Source organism: Salvelinus fontinalis, chromosome 22 (assembly GCF_029448725.1).
Source record: "Salvelinus fontinalis isolate EN_2023a chromosome 22, ASM2944872v1, whole genome shotgun sequence".
Classification (NCBI taxonomy): domain Eukaryota; kingdom Metazoa; phylum Chordata; class Actinopteri; order Salmoniformes; family Salmonidae; genus Salvelinus; species Salvelinus fontinalis.
Genome location: NC_074686.1, coordinates 12,445,048 through 12,464,467, shown reverse-complemented (window position 1 = coordinate 12,464,467; position 19,420 = coordinate 12,445,048). Strand labels below are relative to the sequence as shown.

Below are 19,420 nucleotides of genomic sequence, written 5' to 3'. Positions count from 1 at the left end.
CATAAAGAACTTCAAGGAGAGCGGTTCAATTGTTGTGAAAAAGGCTTCAGGGCGCCCAAGAAAATCCAGCAAGCGCCAGGACCGTCTCCTAAAGTTGATTCAGCTGAGGGATGGGGCACCACCAGTACAGAGCTTGCTCAGGAATGGCAGCAGGCAGGTGTGAGTGCAACTGCACGCACAGTGAGGCAAATACTTTTGGAGGATGGCCTGGTGTCAAGATAGGCAGCAAATAAGCCACTTCTCTCCAGGAAAAACACCAGGGAGAGACTGATATTCTGCAAAAGGTACAGGGATTGGACTGCTGAGGACTGGGGTAAAGTCATTTTCTCTGATGAAGCCCCTTTCCGATTGTTTGGGGCATCCGGAAAAAAGCTTGTCTGGAGAAGACAAGGTGAGCGCTACCATCAGTCCTGTGTCATGCCAACAGTAAAGCATCCTGAGACCATTCATGTGTGGGGTTGCTTCTCAGCCAAGGGAGTGGGCTCACTGACAATTTTGCCTAAGAACACAGCCATGAATAAAGAATGGTACCAACACATCCTCCGAGAGCAACTTCTCCTAACCATCCAGGAACAGTTTGGTGACGAACAATGCCCTTTCCAGCATGATGGAGCACCTTGCCATAAGGCAAAAGTGATAACTAAGTGGCTCGGGGAACAAAACATCGATATTTTGGGTCTATGGCCAGGAAACTCCCCAGACCTTAATCACATTGAGAACTTGTGGTCAATCCTCAAGAGGCGGGTGGACAGCAAAACCCCACAAATTCTGACAAACTCCTAGCATTGATTATGCAAGAATGGGCTGCCATCAGTCAGAATGTGGCCCAGAAGTTAATTGACAGCATGCCAGGGCGGATTGCAGAGGTCTTGAAAAAGAAGGGTCAACACTGCCAATGTTGACTCTTTGCATCAACTTAATGTAATTGTCAATAAAAGCCTTTGACCCTTATGAAATGCTTGTAATTATACAGTACGTCAGTATTCCATAGTAACATCTGACAAAAATATCTAAAGACACTGAAGCAGCAAACTTTATGGAAATTAATATTTGTGTCATTCTCAAAAATTTTGGCCACGACTGTACTTGGATGATTCTGCATCTTTGTTGCATTCTTCACATATGATTTGGCACAGAATTTGCAAATGTACACAGCTTTTCCTTCTACATTAGCTGCAGTGAAATGTCTCCACACATCAGTTAGTGCCCATGGCATTTTCCTGTTTTTGTAAAAAAACAAAAAAATACAATTCCATGTACAGATAAATAGTTAAGCAGTTAGATTAAACAACTCCTTTGTAAAATAAATGTTTTAAAATTAAACATATGGAAACAGGTGAATTAACACTCCTCAGTTAGCAGGCTCAAGCAAGCTAAAACCCACATGGTAGCAAAAACTAACTAGCAGAAATTGTTAACAAGTTAGAAATTATTTAAACACACTTTGCTGTAGGCTACTATTTACTAGTTAGCCTATCATGTATGTCATATAAAATATATTCACCCCACCCAGTATTGTAATCAAAACTTACCAGAAAGCATGTAGTCCTTGGCTCAGACAGTGTAGTAGTGTGGGCTCAATAGCATCTCATTAGTGTGCAAGATCTTGAGAATCAGCTGTACATGTGTTGGAACAGTGCACTGCATATGTGATGGAAGAATGCACTGTGCATGCAGAGGGTTGCAATTAGATTGATTTGGGGATAGTTTAACCAAAATATGCCACAAGACCTAGAATTGCCTTATGTGTATCCCACAAAAAAGGTTCACTGTTTTAAGCAAACTTTTTTGATGAATTTAAGCAACATTACACAATTCCCGGGCTTAACTTCCCATGGAAATGTACCGGAAAGTTTCCGACCCTTTGCAACCCTAAGCGTGATTCATCACCCCAGAGAACATGTTTCCAATGCTCCAGAGTCCAATGGCGGCGAGCTTTACACCACTCCAGCCGACGCTTGGCATTGGGCATGGTGATCTTAGGCTTGTGTGTGGCTGCTCGGCCATGGAAACCCAATTATTGTACTGATGTTGCTTCCAGGGGCAGTTTGGAATTCATTAGTGAGTGTTGCAACCGAGGACAGACAATTTTTTACGCACTTAAGCACTCGGCGGTCCCGTTCTGTGAGCTTGTGTGGCCTACCACTTCGTGGCAGAGCCGTTGTTGCTCCTAGACATTTCCACTTCACAGCACTTACAGTTGACCGGGGCAGCTCTAGCAGGGCAGAAATTTGACGATCTGACTTGTTGGAAAGGTGGCATCCTATGATGGTGCCACGTTGAAAGTCACTGAGCTCTTCAGTAAGGCCATTCTACTGCCAATGTTTGTCTATAGAGATTGCATGGCTGTGTGCCCGATGTTATAAGGACAGAGGCGTTTTCCTTTTGAGGACCTGGCTGGTTTATTCAGGCATCCAGGTGGACGACTAAATACACATTGAACGAGGGTGATTGGTGGTCCTAAAGCACAAGACTATTTGTGCCACGTCTCAGAGTGAAAAAGCTTTGAGAATTATTATGTTAAGAAATAAGCACAGTTTCTTAGCTTACATGAGGCCCAATGAATGTGCCCAGAAAAAAACTGCCACTGTGAATTAATTCAGTTTCAATTCGTGACCAATAATAACCAAATACCCTTCGGTGAGGGAAGCCACGTTAAATGGATCCGACCAAACAAAACCAGATGCATTCCTCAGTTATAATATAAACATTTTCTGACATGCAAGTAACCATAGCCAGTGGAGGCTGCTGAGGGGAGGACGGCTCATAATAATGGCTGGAACACAGCGAATGGAATGGCATCAAACACATGGAAACCATGTGTTTGATACCATTCCACCTATTCCGATCCAGCCATTACGACGAGCCCGTTCTCCCCAATTAAGGTCCCACCAACTTCCTGTGCTATAGACACACAGAAACCATCATCTGGTAGCACACAGGTCATTAAGTGACTCATGGGCGTGATTTCAAATGCGGTTCAACATTGCTTCAGAAATATGCTGGAACTCCTTGAAACAAATAACCTACAATCAGTAGGTAGACAAACATTTTACTTAATCCATGCCTACAGGTGGGATGCATTTGTTTTCCATGGACAGGCAGGGTTACCCAAGTATATCACCTAAATTAGAAGGAACCGAGTTGTGTATATTCGAAGTCTGTAATTTAGCCCATCTGAGTCACTCTCAGCGGTCTTATTTAACTGTTACAGTTCCTGCTTATTTACCACATAAAGGAAAATACAGGGTGGCATATTTTATAGGTCACTTTTATCATTACTGTGCAGGCTCAAAGATGGGTTGTTGGGAAATGTTTTTTCATTTGTAATGACAATTAAATATTGAGAATTCCAGATAGGGAGAATTTTCTGTCATTGTTCGTACAATATGTCCCTCCCTATACGTTTGCTTTGGTAATGTAAGTTATTGCAGTATCCATGCCACTATAGCTTCTTCAGTTGAATTCAGAAAGAGCGACAGAGATCTCAACACACACAGGCAAGAGTTCTGTCTGCTATAGGCCTCCTCTGACTCGCCATATTCCTACGCCGCGATCCATAATGCACTCACACGACAGTGGGAAAAGAGGCCAGCTGTTAAGTCATTTTCCCCATTCATTCCTTCCCTTTTAAAGAAACCACAAAGCCAGACTTTTAGCTGACTCGCTGTTCTTTTTCCTTGGATGCAAATAGCGGTGGAAAACTGGATAACCGGGAAAAACCTGGGCAAATAACTGTGCTTGTCTCACTTACAGTAAGAAGCTGACTGCTCTGGCCAAACCTCTGGCTAGTCATACTCCCAGAAGATGATGGCAATTCATTGACCAAGGGAGGATATGGATGACCATGAATGAGGTAATGATGTATTTATATGACACGTGACACATCATTTCTCTTGTCTCACCGGCTAGCGGTGATAATAGTTTCTCCTGCAGTTGGAAACCTAGGAAGCACTTTTCCCTGGGTGGAATGGAAACCAGTGAATATAACATGTCAGCTGTGGTGTTTGGAAGAATAATATACATTAGGGTTATGAGGGTTTATAGCCACACACACGTCTGGTTGATCCTGAGAGTCAAACAGAAGATGATTCATGGCAGACCACCCCGATAGCATAGCAAACTGTGGCACAAAAAGTGTGCATGTGTGCAGTCTGCATGTGATGTATTCCTTTGTTCATAGTGCAGAGTATGGCTACAGAGAAAATGGGATATTTTAAAGTGGACAGACAAGACAAGCTAGGCATTTAATCAAAGACATACACGCATGAAAATTGACAAGTTAATAACCAAGAAGACACACAGAAAGCCACTTGACAAAAAGGGAGGGAGTATAATGCAAATTATAATGTGAGTTCTGGAGACGGGATGTCTTTAGGTGAGGTTTGGCAGGAGGGTTTATTTATGAGCTTCAACTAATCTAAGCATCACCTGGATCTACAGTATACATTTATGAATATGTAAATAGTCAAGCAGGATGTCACAGTATCTAGGTTTCCATCCAATTTGCGATAGATTTGCATGCGAATATTCGAAAATCCGCATAAAGAAAATATGCGCAATTCCCCACCAATGGTGTTTCCACCAAACGGACTTGTTGCAGATAAAAAATATGTGCGTGATGACGTAATGCACACAATGTACTTTTTCATGTAACGAATAAAAATCTAATGTTCAATGTGTTTTCCATAGCATTTTCAACTCAACGGATAGTTTTGTCACAACGTCTGTTGCGTTAAATTGCGAATGTGCCTACTCTGGTTTTGACATCTACGCTCTAGCCAATAGCTCGCAGATACAGTTCGGGTAGGTTGGTCTTCATGATGAGGTTATTAAAGAGCAATAATATTTCTATTTGTCAAACGGCAGTCAAGCATCATTCATCATGTCACCAGAACCAGAATAAGACCCTCGATATGTATTGAAAAGCAGCACCAAGATCCCGCACTTTCACAACCCTGTGAAGTGCGTCATAACTTATTTCCTCTGTAGCCTAATAAACGGCATGGTTTCTGAGTCTTATTGGGAGCACCACACACCATGTCATCGCGTGACTCCCAAGTATACTTCCATATGATCTTTGATATGATGGTTAATATATCCATATTTCTGCATGAAGGCGTTTCCACCACCATTTCTTGCATAATTAATTTTACCAAAACAAAAAGATCCCACCATATCAAACGAACAAATTATCTGTTGGCTTTTATAAAATTGTACCAAAATTTCCTGTTTCCATCACAGCTGTCCTGACTTGTTTTATATGGTATGACTTTATTCACATAAAAACTGTGGATGGAAATGGACTTAAGAAGACTGCTTTTCAGTTGACTAAGGTAAACAGTAGGTTATGGGGTTGACTGACAGAATATCAATAATCAATTGTAAATCACTATTGTTTTTTATGGGGGCTTTCCCCTTCTTGGCCATCATCTAAAACTTGGAGTGTTTTGTGCACCACCTTGTGGTAAGAGTTTGAATAACGTCAACGTCACACATATCCAACTTCCCATAGAGGTGACGGTATATAAAACGACACACCCTAGTCCAGGGCTCTCCAACCCTGTTCCTGGAGAGCTACCCTCCTGTAGGTTTTCAATCCAACCCCAGTTGTAACTAAACTAATTAAACTTGTCAACCAGCTAATTATTTGAATCAGGTGTGCTAGATTAGGGTTGGAGTGAACCTACAGGACAGTAGTTCTCCAGGAACAGGGTTGGAGAGTCCTGCTAGTCAAATGAGGCAAGTGTGGGCCTATTGAGAAGACTTCTCGCTCCATGCCACTCCCTAGCTAGGGATTTACTTCTGGAGTTTCTTCATTACTTGGTCCTTCGCCTCTTTCCTCCAGACAGATTGGAAAGAGAGACACAGACATTTGTCTTAAAGTTTAACATGGCTAAAGGCCATTATTACAACCTGGCCCCAGAAGTATAATATATCTATTTTTAACATATAATAAATGGCCAAAGTGGCTGTGAGCTTTCCCAAGATGAGTAATGACTTAAGGTATTTTCTGCTTCAGCCTCCTAGACCCTTTTACAAGAGGCTGGCAGCTTATTTTTTTCCCCTGCCGCTGCGTTTGCTTTGGCTCGACCGTTAGAGCCTTGACATCTTTGTTAACTCTGATTTCAGACCGTCTGTCAAATTCGGAGCTCTCTATCAGTCAAACTGTCCCTCAAATGCCAAGTTCTGCCCTGCAAAGTAAACCCCTGTTTAAAAAGATTTAGTTAGTTGCTGATTGTGCAGTTTTGGTAACAACGAGACGTCATTGCAGCTTCACACATATTCATCTAAGTCTCAGCCGTAGGTTTGCTTAGGGATGCTTTGACAAGACCACTTGTTAAACATCTGAATGGATAACTAAAGTAGCCAATTCAACAACAAGTGCAGATGTAGCATTTACAGCGTTGTACATCCTCAATTTGTAGCACAGAAACATGAGGCTTATTTCTGTTGTTCATTTTTGATTTCCCATTCTCTAGGAAAACGTCAAGTCAAATCAAGAACAGGATTGTGTATTGCTTAGACACATATTCATGACATGAATACGAATCAAAACATGTAAGACAGACTCTGAAAGCATCATGAATATTGAATTCTGCTGAATTTCTGCCTGAAACAGGATCAGTAATCCAGTTTCATATCTGTGTGCACATGATGGTTCCCATCGTCGTTACTGTACTCCCTCAACCTGTTTCCACTGGTATCCATCTAGACTGAGCCATGTGGAACTGGTAACATGTCTTTAACACACAGATATAGGCCTACAGTAAGTCCATAAAGAGCAGTCAGTCACTTTTTCTCCCGTTGTGACCAATGTGGAAATAAGAAGAGGGAGACCATGGATGCAATTCCCCAACCCAACCCGTGGCTGTGTGGCCCAGACACCAGAGGGTCTCGCCCCTCAGTACCAGTAAGTCTTCCGGTTCCGCCTGGGCTCTTCGATGCCCAGCTTCTCCATCACCTCCTCCTCCAGAGTCTTGAGGGAGGGCGTGTAAGTCTTTTCCAGTGTGTCCTCCGGACTAGTGTCCGTCTGGGATGGCAGACATCAACCAAAAAAGGGGATTCCAAAATTAGGGGTGTCAATTCAGAAGGAAGGGTGTGTATGTATACTTACACTGAGTATACAAGCATGTCGCTGACCCAACTCACCTACAGTGCCTTCAGAAAGTATTCACACCCCTTGACTTAATTCACTTTTTTTTTTTTTACAGACTAAATTTAAAATTGATCAAATTAAGATTTTTTTTTGTCATTGGCCTACACACAATACAGCATAATGTCAAAGAGGAAGTATGAGTGAGTCAATAAGTATTCAACCCCTTTGTTATGGCAAACCTGAATAAATTCAGGAGTAGAAATGTGCTTTAAAAGTCACATACGTTTTATGGACTCACTGTGTTTAACATGCTTCAGTGAAACAGTGAATTTCAAACACAGATTCAACCACAAAGATCAGGTAGGACTTCCAATGTTTCGCAAAGTAGGGAACCTATTGGGAGGTGGGTAAAAATAAATGGAATATCCCTTTGAGCATGGTGAAGTTATTAATTACACTTTGGATGGTGTATCAATACATCAAGTCACTACAGTCACTGCTGCCGGAGAGGAGGAAACCGCTCAGGGATTTAAGCATGAGGCCTATGGTGACTTTAAAACAGTTACAGAGTTCAATGGCTGTGATAGGAGAAAACTGAGGATGTATAACAACATTGTAGAATCTCCACTAACCTAACTGACAGAGTGAACAGAAGGAAGCCTGTACAGAATAAAAAATATTCCAAAACATGCATTCTTTTTGCAACAAGTAACTAAGCAATTAACTTTTGTAATGTTTAAAAAGTGTTATGTTTGTAGCAAATCCAATACAACACATTACTGAGTAACACTCCATATTTTCAAGCATTGTGGTGGCTGCATCATGTTATGGGTATGCTTGTAATCGTTAAGGAATGGGGAGATTTCAGGATAAAAAAGAATGGAGCTAAGCACAGGCAAAATCCTAGAGGAAACCCTGGTTTAGTGTGCTTTCCACCAGACACTGGGAGATGAATTCACCTTTCAGCAGGACAGTAACCGAACACACAAGGCTAAATCTTGAATGTTCCTGATTGGCTGATTTACAGTTCTGACTTAAATCTGAAAATGGTTGTCTAGCAATGATCAACAACCAATTTGACAGAGCTTGAAGAATTTCAGAAAGAATAATGGGCAAATGTTGCGCAATCTAGGTGTAGAACGCTCTTAGAGATTTACCCAGAAAGACTCACAGCTGTAATCGCTGCCAAAGGGGCTTCTATGAAGTATTGACTCAGGGTGTGATATTTTATTTTAAATAAATTAGCTTATTTTTTAAAAAATTTAAAAAAAATTGAATTCGGGCTGTAACACAACAAAATGTGGAATAAGTCTAGGGGTATGAATACTTTCTGAAGGCACTGTAACTTCCACAATCTGTCATATGGTACACATCACCCTAATCCCACAGCCCATTTCATCCAACTGCCAGAGCAGTCCTTCCAGTATTCCGCATATTTTTTTTTGTCACAGAAACGTGCTGATGAGGGAAAAGGTTTGACTTGTGGCTTGATTGAACCATATTATGCGGTAAATCTGTGAGATTGGTTGAGATTGGTTCTTGTAGTGCGCGATCGATCAGTTTTATACGATGATTATATTGTTTTATGCTGTAATTTGCCAAATTTGCAAGCCCTTGCACAATATGCGGGGAATTGTTGATTTTGCTAAAATGCGATCGCAGAATAGCAAAATCTTGAGACGCAGGAAATTTTTACTTCAGCACAAATCTGACATTTATATAATAAAACGAATAAAAGGCCCAGTGCATTCAACATGAAGTTTTCTGTGTTTTTTGTGTCATATTTGTACAACAGCTGATGAAACTAACATTGTAAAAGTTTGAAACATTTGAAAAAATCTAATCTACACAGGACCTTCTAATCAGCAGGTTCTCCATGGGTGGAGTTATGGCCTGGCTGGTGACTTCACCAGGCGGTATAAGTTAAAGGCTCACTGCAGTCAAAAACGTGATTTTCACGTGTTATGTATTTATATATTTCCACACTGTTTGACTAATACTGTGAAATTGTGACAATTATGATAATGTCCTTTTTAGTGTAAGAGCTGTTTGAAAAGACAGCCTGAAATTTCAGCCTGAAATTTCAGCCTGTTTTGGAGGGATGGAGTTTTGGCATGCTAGGCAGTACATTTGTTAATAGACCAATAAAAAAGATAGTTCTAAACCTCTCTGCCAATAACAGCTAGTTTTGAGGTTAGATATCCCTCCCATTAGGCCCCTCCAATTAGGTCCCTCTCTCAAACCAGTCCCAGACAGCCCTAGCAAAATTCTAGCTTGAGAAATGTTTTTTTGCTAAAAAGCAATTTTTGTTTATTTTTGACAATTGTAATGGAAAAATATTACAGAAAGGTACTAAATTGTTACCCGGAAATGATTTGATATTGAGATCTGCAGTTGCTCCATTAATTGTTTTACTTATAAATTACCCATTGAATAATATAATTTATTAATCCCTCATGATCTTAGTTCAACAGTCCCATTAGAACCCAAAATATAGCTTGTGTTCTGCTTTTGTACTCACTCATCCTGACCCAAATTTTTGACAAGCTTGACTCTCAACTCAATCCATCTAGATTTCTTTGCGCTTCCTCTAGCCTCTGGTTCCTCCCTCCCCATACGCACACTCACCGTTCTACTACTGCGGTACGATGCCATCTCTGCGCTGGAACACTGGTTTGGGGACAATGCGGCCCGCCCTGAGGGAGACGCGCACCTTCTCCCCTTCCTCTGTGAACCTCCACTCCACCTCGGTCGGTTTCCTGATGGAGCAACAGACAGGAGTCAGGCTTGGTATCAAACTCAGTACTAAAGTAGTCGGGATCAGTCAGGGTTAGGATCAAAGAATTCACTAACTATTTAAATACAATAGAAATGTGGATACATCTGTGGACAAAAATCCTACTTATTGCACCTTTAAATCCAAGCCCTGCACATAAAATCAACTGAAAATCGAAACTCTGAGCATGGAGTGGTTCTGGATAGCTACTGGGTGAGCAGGCTGTTGTTCAGCTCTTAGCGGGGCAGTCGTTTCAAATTTGCATGGGTGTTTTCTACACCACCCTGTGGTAAAGGTTTGAATAACATGAAATATTCAAAATTAATCCCTGGTAACTGAATAATTTGTTTAATACTGGGCTGTTACCAAAGCCTGCACACCCAGCAACTATCTAGGAACAGGGTTGGTAACCATGGGCTTAGAACAATGTTAGAATCTGAACTTCCCCATACTGCTCTGGGACTCACCTGTCAGTGGGGTCGACGAGTGAGATGTCTCAGACAGGGGCGGAAATCTGAGATCAACCTTGGAGGGGACAATTACATTAAATTTTCTCAAGAGCAATTCCTGAGGGGGACACCAAAAGTAGTGCTGTAACACATAGCATACGTTGTTAAATGTATATTGAGGAACCATAATTCCTACAACTGGATAATTGATAGGTACAGTAGTTAACTGAAGGGTTTTCCCAACTTGTTCAAATGTTTAAATCATTATAATTCTACTACTAATAATAGTTATAGCAGTGCTCCTTACCAGTCCAGTATGTATGCAGGTATTCGTACTTACAACCAGCAATATCAAGAAAGGTCAGTAGGTGACAATGGGTGTAGTACACTGTACACTGTATGGGTGTAGTTTTCATAAATACAATGAACATGGTGTGATCACATCTAAAAGAATCTCCATTGAGAACCATCACAAAGTTGGTCTCCGTATTGAATTGACCTTTTAATTTGACTTTTTCTGATACATTTATATAGTCATTAAATATGTCCACCTGGCCTGAGTCTAATACAATATCTTTACAAGAACAAAAAGCTTAAAATAAGTACAGTTCTAAAAGCAAAATAACTACTTCAATGAAAAACCCAAATAAATCAACCAAAATATCCTTCAGTCAGTGTCTCAACTCTTCAAACAGCAGCTATGGACAAGTATGTCGCACAAAGTATGCAATTTTAAATAAAATAACATGAAATAAATCATTTGTAAGTGTACTAAAAACTACTAAACAAAAGAACTATCAATTACACCATGGGTTCTCAAACAGGGCTCCATGGACTAATTGCAAGGGGTCCGTGAAATAAAAAAGTGTAATGAATGTAGTCAGTACCACAAGGTTTCCAGTAAGTTTACATATAATATAGAGGGGGTGGAGGTCCCTGAGGACCGCGCAAAACGTTGCCTGCCTTGCCTCAAAATATGCAGGGGTTCCAGTACCCCAAAAAGGTTGAGAACCACTGCTATACACACTACTGAACAAAAGAACCGAGCATATGTTTGCGGGTTTCCTCAACAACACATCAGTTGGCACTTTCGCAATGCCCTCGCCTGTTGTCTCCGACACCCTGTATAGCCCAATAAACTTGTGAGGGACAAGGTCATGGTCAACATAATGCAGACAGACATTCTCCTGTTCAGCACCAGAGACATCTTGAGTATAATCAACAATTAATGAAAATTGTACAATCGGAAGAGACCTAATCTCAGCTGCAATGCCTCGAATGACTATTGGCCATGATGTTCAGAATTTCATTCTGCGCTTTGGGGCCTGTGTACATTGTGGTACGCTCTGTTAACCACTTCAGTAAAATGGGATCATCCTCTTCTGCCCTAAGTTTCAAAATCTGGTATAAATTCCCACTGTCATCCGTGTGGCCTCTAAAGGCTTGTCCCTGTCTTACTACATGCCGCACCGAACTAACAATTTTCATCAAGCAATGCCTTGCGTCATCCAGCTGTTTACCCCACGCGCTGGACATAACTGGACACTGATTGCATTTAGCTGGTGTGCTGTTACAGTTACAAAGTGGCGGTGGGTTTGGCAATTTTGATGTGCTGTGAATTTTTCAATGCCTTTTCTCCAGTTCCTAAATCCTGCACTAATGAAGGCAGCATCAGCTCTTTGGCCAAAAGATGGCTGGCTTGAAAACCTGTAAAGGCAGTCAATGTTGTTCTCCTCCTCAAACGAGGAGGAGCATGGATAGGACCAAGATGCGGATTGAGGGAAATAAGCCATCTTTTAATGAAAAAACAGCAAACAAGACACTACAAACTACAAAACAACAAACGTGACTAACCTTCAACTGTCCTGTGAGGACACAGGAACAAACACCCACAAAACACCAGTGAAACCCTGGCTGCCTTTGTATGACTTGAGAATCATACCAGGCCGAACACAAAACCCCACATAGAAATACAAACATAGACAAACCCACCCAACTCACGCCCTGACCAACTAAAATGAATACAAAACAAAGGAAAACAGGTCAGGAACGTGACAGAACCCCCCCCTTAAGGTGCGAACTCCGGGCGCACCAGCACAAAGTCTAGGGGAGGGTCTGGGTGGGCGTCTGTCCACGGTGGCGGCTCTGGCGCTGGTCGTGGTCCCCACCCCACCATAATCAATCCCCGCTTCTTTATCCCCCTCCCAATGACCACCCTCCCACTAACACCACCTAAATGAGCGACCAGCACCGGGACAAGGGGCAGCACCGGGACAAGGGGCAGCACCGGGACAAGGGGCAGCACCGGGACAAGGGGCAGCACCGGGACAAGGGGCAGCACCGGGACAAGGGGCAGCACCGGGACAAGGGGCAACACCGGGATAAGGGGCGGCAGGTCCTGGCTGAGGGACTCCGGCAGGTCCTGGCTGAGGGACTCCGGCAGGTCCGGGCTGAGTGGCAGCTCCGGACTGTAGGGCAGCTCCGGACTGTAGGGCAGCTCCGGACTGTAGGGCAGCTCCGGACTGTAGGGCAGCTCCGGACTGTAGGGCAGCTCCGGACTGTAGGGCAGCTCCTGACTGGCGGGCGTCTCTGGCAGCTCCTGACTGGCGGGCGTCTCTGGCAGCTCCTGACTGGCGGGCGTCTCTGGCAGCTCCTGACTGGCGGGCGTCTCTGGCAGCTCCTGACTGGCGGGCGTCTCTGGCAGCTCCTGACTGGCGGGCGTCTCTGGCAGCTCCTGACTGGCGGGCGTCTCTGGCAGCTCCTGACTGACGGACGGCTCTAGCGGCTCCTGACTGACGGACGGCTCTACTGGCTCGGGACAGACGGGCGGCTCTACTGGCTCGTGGCAGACGGCTGACTCAGATGGCGCTGGGCAGACAGATGGCTCAGACGGCGCTGGGCAGACAGATGGCTCAGACGGCGCTGGGCAGACAGATGGCTCAGACGGCGCTGGGCAGACAGATGGCTCAGACGGCGCTGGGCAGACAGATGGCTCAGACGGAGCTGGGCAGACGGGCCGTTCAGGCACCGCTGGGCAGACGGCAGACTCTGGCCGGCTGAGACGCACTATAGGCCTGGTGCGTGGTACCGGAACTGGAGGTACCGGGCTGAGGGCACGCACCTCAGGGCGAGTGCGGGGAACAGGAACAGGGCACACTGGACTCTCGTGGCGCACTCTAGGCCTGGTGCGTGGTACCAGAACTGGAGGTACCGGGCTGAGGGCACGCACCTCAGGGCGAGTGCGGGGAGAAGGAACAGTGCGTCCAGGGCTCTGGAGACGCACAGGAGGCTTGGTGCGTGGTGCCGGAACTGGAGGCACCGGGCTGGAGACACGCACCATAGGGAGAGTACGTGGAAGAGGAACAGGGCTCTGGAGATGCACTGGAAGCCTGGTGCGTGGTGTAGGCACTGGTGGTACTGAGCTGGGGTGGGAAGGTGGCGCCGGATATACCGGACCGTGAAGGAGGACACGTGCTCTTGAGCACCGAGCCTCCCCAACCTTACCAGGTTGAATGGACCCCGTAGCCCTGCCAGTGCGGCGAGGTGGAATAGCCCGCACTGGGCTATGCAGGCGAACCGGGGACACCACCTGTAAGGCTGGTGCCATGTACGCCGGCCCGAGGAGACGTACTGGAGGCCAGATACGTTGGGCCGGCTTCATGGCATCCGGCTCGATGCCCAATCTAGCCCTCCCAGTGCGGCAAGGTGGAATAGCCCGCACTGGGCTAAGCACGCGTACTGGGGACACCGTGCGCTTCACCGCATAACACGGTGTCTGACCAGTACGACGCCCTCTTACTCCACGGCAAGCCCGGGGAGTTGGTTCAGGTATCCAACCCGGCTTCGCCACACTCCCCTTTAGCCACCCCCCCAAGAAATTTTTGGGTGAGCCTCTCGGGTTTCCAGCCACTCTGCCTTGCAAGCGCCTCATAATGCCGCCTCTCCGCTTTCGCTGCCTCCAGCTCCGCTTTGGGGCGGCGACACTCCACTGGCTGTGCCCAGGGTCCTTCTCCGTCCAGAATCTCCTCCCAAGTCCATTCCTCTTTTCCCCATTGCTGTAGTTCCTTTTCTCTCTCCTCAATCCGCTTGGTCCTGTTGTGGTGGGTGTTTCTGTAAAGGCAGTCATTGTTGTTCTCCCCCTTAGACGAGGAGGAGCATGGATAGGACCAAGATGCGGATTGAGGGAAATAAGCCATCTTTTAATGAAAAACAGCAAACAAGACACTACAAACTACAAAACAACAAACGTGACTAACCTTCAACTGTCCTGTGAGGACACAGGAACAAACACCCACAAAACACCAGTGAAACCCTGGCTGCCTTTGTATGACTCTCAATTAGAGACAAACAATACACACCTGTCTCTAATTGAGAATCATACCAGGCCGAACACAAAACCCCACATAGAAATACAAACATAGACAAACCCACCCAACTCACGCCCTGACCAACTAAAATGAATACAAAACAAAGGAAAACAGGTCAGGAACGTGACAAAACCCTTGGCTACAGTGAAAACACAACACTCCTTTTATTGATGGATTATAATGTAGCCAGGGGAAATCGCGAAACCATCTCTCTTGAAACGTCAACACTCTGTTGGCAAGAGTTTGCGGTTCCATAAATTGTGGGTGTGGCTGATATGGTTATGTGCCATCACTGTGGTAACTGGACAATGCTGTGCCACTGTCCCCTATACTGGTGCTGCTGGCAACAAGGGTGACACTTGGTCCTGCCGTGGCTGTGACACTGTCCTCTGAAGTCTCTCTCCCTGGCTCTTTCCCTTTCACCACCCTAACTGACTCAGTCTGTCTCCTAGAAAATAAATAAGGTGTTTGCCGTACTCCTAACTACCGGTACCCAAAACTACACAATTAATCACAACAGCAATACCATTGCCGTAAACAAATCTTAGTTTAGTCACCAGTTTAAGTTGAGAGTGGGGGTATCCATGGCATTTTCCAATTATGTCCCTATTTTACAAGTCAAAAAAATTGAGAACCTTTCATAATGTTGCCAAACAAAGACTCAACAAACTTACCTGAGACTCCCTGTCCCTGCCAGTCTGTCCCTGCATATCTGTCCCCCGCTCTGCTGTCTGTGTGCCATATGTTGCCTGCTCTGCCTAATGACATCATTGTGAAACATTTCCATTAGCATTTCACTTCTTTCTTATGAACATTTTATCAACTAGTCTTTGAGATATTAGGATACTAGAGTTCTTACTATGCGTTTTGGTGTACTGACAAATACTCTGATGTCCGTCTTCTTACTTTTTTCTGCCATATTTCTACCTGGCTGGCTGGCTGGCCTAGCTGCGCACACACACATTTACACAACACATGCTGCAACCTTTTGTAATTTAAATAGTTTGTTTCATATTGGCTGGCTTCCAACAATAGCTGAATTTGTAAAGCTAGCGAGCACCAATTCCGTTTCTGTGTGTTTGCTATAATCTTTGCTACCTGGTTAAATAAAGGTGAAATAAAATAAAATAAAAAAAGTTCACTAGCGACAATTTATCTTTTGCAACGAGACCATTATATATATGTAAGACAATGGTAGAAGAGAGTGTAGTTCTGTTCTGTTCAGTTTGGACTTCAGTTTATTGCTAACCTTATCACAGGGACGTCGAAGCACTACAGCTGCATGCTGATCTTGCAATAAACTGACGATAGCAAAGATTCCATCTTTGACGACGCCACATAAATGGAATAGGTACTAGCTAGCTTGATATTTAATGTTTGCTTTAGTTTGCGCGCTAGCTCTGCAAATTCAACTAGTGTGTGAAGCCTGCCAACATAAAAATAAATAAATAACATTGCTATGGACCTGCTATGGATTGACTGAATTAACCTCACGTCAGTTACGTACAAGTCCCTTTCGGGCAGTAGATACGAACCCTTTATTACCTTGCCAGCTAAAGAACTGGCAGTGGATCAAACCATTGTGAGGCAAAGGGCGGGGGGGGGGTCGCAATCTTTTGAAATTTAAATGCGCTATTAAGTGTCTATAATCAGCACAAGTGCTTTCATTGCGTATTATTAATATTATTGAAATTACATAGTTATGTTTACAGTGATATATTGGGGGGGACAAATCATATTTTTCCCAAGATGGGGGGGTCGTGTCCCCCCCGTCCCCCCTGGGATTTCCGCCCATGGTCTCAGAGTAGGAGGGGAGCCTCACTGGCAATGTAGGTCCCCGGGTAATCTGCAGATTTCCCAATGTACCTGAAATGCCAAGATGGAGAGATAGTGGGTTCATTTGATCTATTCAAACATTGCAGAGATAACGGCACTGTCCGCTGTCCCTGTAACACAGCCTGACACTTTTTTATATTATTAAGAGTGTTTGTTAACGGAAACATGCCATACTTGTTTATCATCATAGGCCAAAACATGACAATGGATTGTCACTTTTGCCACAAAGCCACAGTTATTTGCCACAAAGCCACAGTTTCCCAAAGGTATCTTCAGGCTAAGTTCATAGTTAGAACCATAGGATCCTATGCTTCTAACGACAAACTTAGCCTGAAGATACCTTTGGGAAACCGGGCCCAGGCTTGTTATAACTGTGGCTTTATGGCAATCTCACCAAGTCACTCTTGGTTCTAACAACGAACTTAGCCATAAGATGCTTTTGGGAAACCGGACCCTGGTCTTTGCTTTTGCAACTGTAGCTTGGCCTGGGAAGCTATTGAGAGGGCTACACAGGTTCAAAGACAGTCCACTAGAAACTAGTATGATAAAAATGTTAGAAGGAAGCCCATTAAGCAATTGAACTGGGCATTTACGAAGCTCCTCTTTGGTAGTCAGGACAGTATTCTAAAATGCAAAGATAAAATAAATAGGGGACTGTGCAACAACAACCATAGCTGGCACTATCTGTACCCTGTATCAGCTGGCACTACCTGTACCCTGTATCAGTGTATCAACTGGGTTATACAGTATATATGTTTACAGAAGAGCATACAATTGTTGGGTGCTTATACTGAATTTAGTGTATGCATGTGTTCACTGTTATGGAAGTGACAAAAAATACCCCCTCTTACAACCATGACTGGGATTCTTACCGTGGTCAGCCCGTCCAGGATGACCCAGTTTCTGTGTCTGAAGACCTGGGCCACTTTGCCCTGTTTTCCTTTGTCCTTCCCAGAGAGGATCTCAACCTGGTCATGTCTCCTGGAGATCAACATACTTTGGTACGAAAAGTGCAAATCAATCCCAGAACAACAGCAAAGAACCTTGTGAAGATGCTGGAGGAAACAGGTAAAAAAGTATCTATATCCACAGTAAAACGAGTCCTATAACGACATAACCTGAAAGGCCGCTCAGCAAGGAAGAACTTTTTAGAGAAATGTCCTCTGGTCTGATAAAACAAAAGTAGAACTGTTTGGCCATAATGACCATCGTTATGTTTGGAGGAAAAAGGGGGAGGCTTGCAAGCCGAATAACACCATCCCAACCGTGAAGCACGGGGGAGGCAGCATCATGTTGTGGGGGTGCTTTGCTGCAGAAGGGACTGGTGCACTTCACAAAATAGATGGCATCATGAGGATGGAAAATTATCTGGATATATTGAAGCAACATCTCAAGACATCATTCAGGAAGTTAAAGCTTGGTCGCAAATGGGTCTTCCAAATGGACAATGACCCCAAGCATACTTCCAAAGATGTGGCAAAATGGCTTAAGGACAACAAAGTCAAGGTATTGGAGTGGCCATCACAAAGCCCTGACCTCATTCCCATAGAAAATTTGTGGGCAGAACTGAAAAAGCGTGTGCGAGCAAGGAGGCCTACAAACCTGACACAGTTACACCAGCTCTGTCAGGAGGAATGGGCCAAAATTCACCCAATTTATTGTTGGAAGCTTGTGGAAGGCTACCAGGAAAATTTGACCCAAGTTAAACAATTTTAAAGGCAATGCTACCAAATATTGATTGAGTGTATGTAAACTTCTGACCCACTGTGAATGTGATGAAAGAAATAAAAGCTGAAATAAATCATTCTCTCTACTATTATTCTGACATTTCACATTCTTAAAATAAGTGGTGATCCTAACTGACCTAAGACAGGGAATTTTTACTAGGATTAAATGTCAGGAATTGTGAAAAACTGAGTTTAAATGTATTTGGCTAAGGTGTATGTAAACTTCCGACTTCAACTGTACATTTACATTCTAGACAAGTCTGTGCTTCCAAGTTTGTGGCAACAGTTTGTGGAAGGCCCTTTCCTGTTTCAGCATGACAATGCCCTCGTGCGCAACGCGAGGTCCATACAGAAATGGTTTGTCGAGATTGGTGTGGAAGAACTTGATTGGCCTGCACAGAGCCCTGACTTCAACCCCATCGAACACCTTTGAGATGAATAGGGAACGCCGACTGCGAGCCAGGCCTAGCTGCCCAACATCAATGCCCGACCTCACTAATGCTCTTGTGGCTAAATGGAAGCAAGTCCCTGCAGCAATGTTCCAACATCTGGTGGAAAACCTTCCCAGAAGAGTGGAGGCTGTTATAGCAGAAAATGGGGACCAACTCCATATTAATGGCCATGATTTTGGAATGAGATGTTCAATGAGCAGGTGTCCACATTATTTTGGTTATGTAGTGTATTTACCTCCTTCATGGAATGACAGGAACACTTTCAATTTTCCATTCATTTAAATTAATGAAGTGTGTGACTATGTCAAATGTGTTACTAAAGTCTGGCATGGATATGGCCATATGTGTAATGTGAACTCACCCCCCCCCCCCCCCTAAAAAAAGAAAATACATGTAGCGTAGCCGCAAAGGTCCTGGCATGTGTACAATACATACATTAGAATTATAATGAATGAAGCACAAAGCCTAGTCTTATTTCCATTGTGATCCTTTTATTTAATGCTATTTAAATATTCAAATGTCCAGTCGAAGCCATTCAGCACTGGAAGCTGTTCGACAACTGTATCCACACAATTTGCCCAGTTTGTGACTTTCATTTCTTACTTTGATTATTGGCTGGTTTGACAGTTTGATAGTGAAATCAGTAAGTTGGATATATTCAATATCTTGAGCCTCATGTCATGTCCCATGTTTAACCATCATAATACAACTGAC

The 19,420-nt window shown here is 44.0% G+C and overlaps 1 pseudogene; it reads right to left on the bottom strand.

Moving 5' to 3' along the window:
- Positions 1 to 6,070: 6,070 nt before the first annotated feature.
- On the bottom strand, positions 6,071 to 17,522 carry LOC129819473 (probable 39S ribosomal protein L24, mitochondrial; annotated as a pseudogene).
- Positions 17,523 to 19,420: the final 1,898 nt, after the last annotated feature.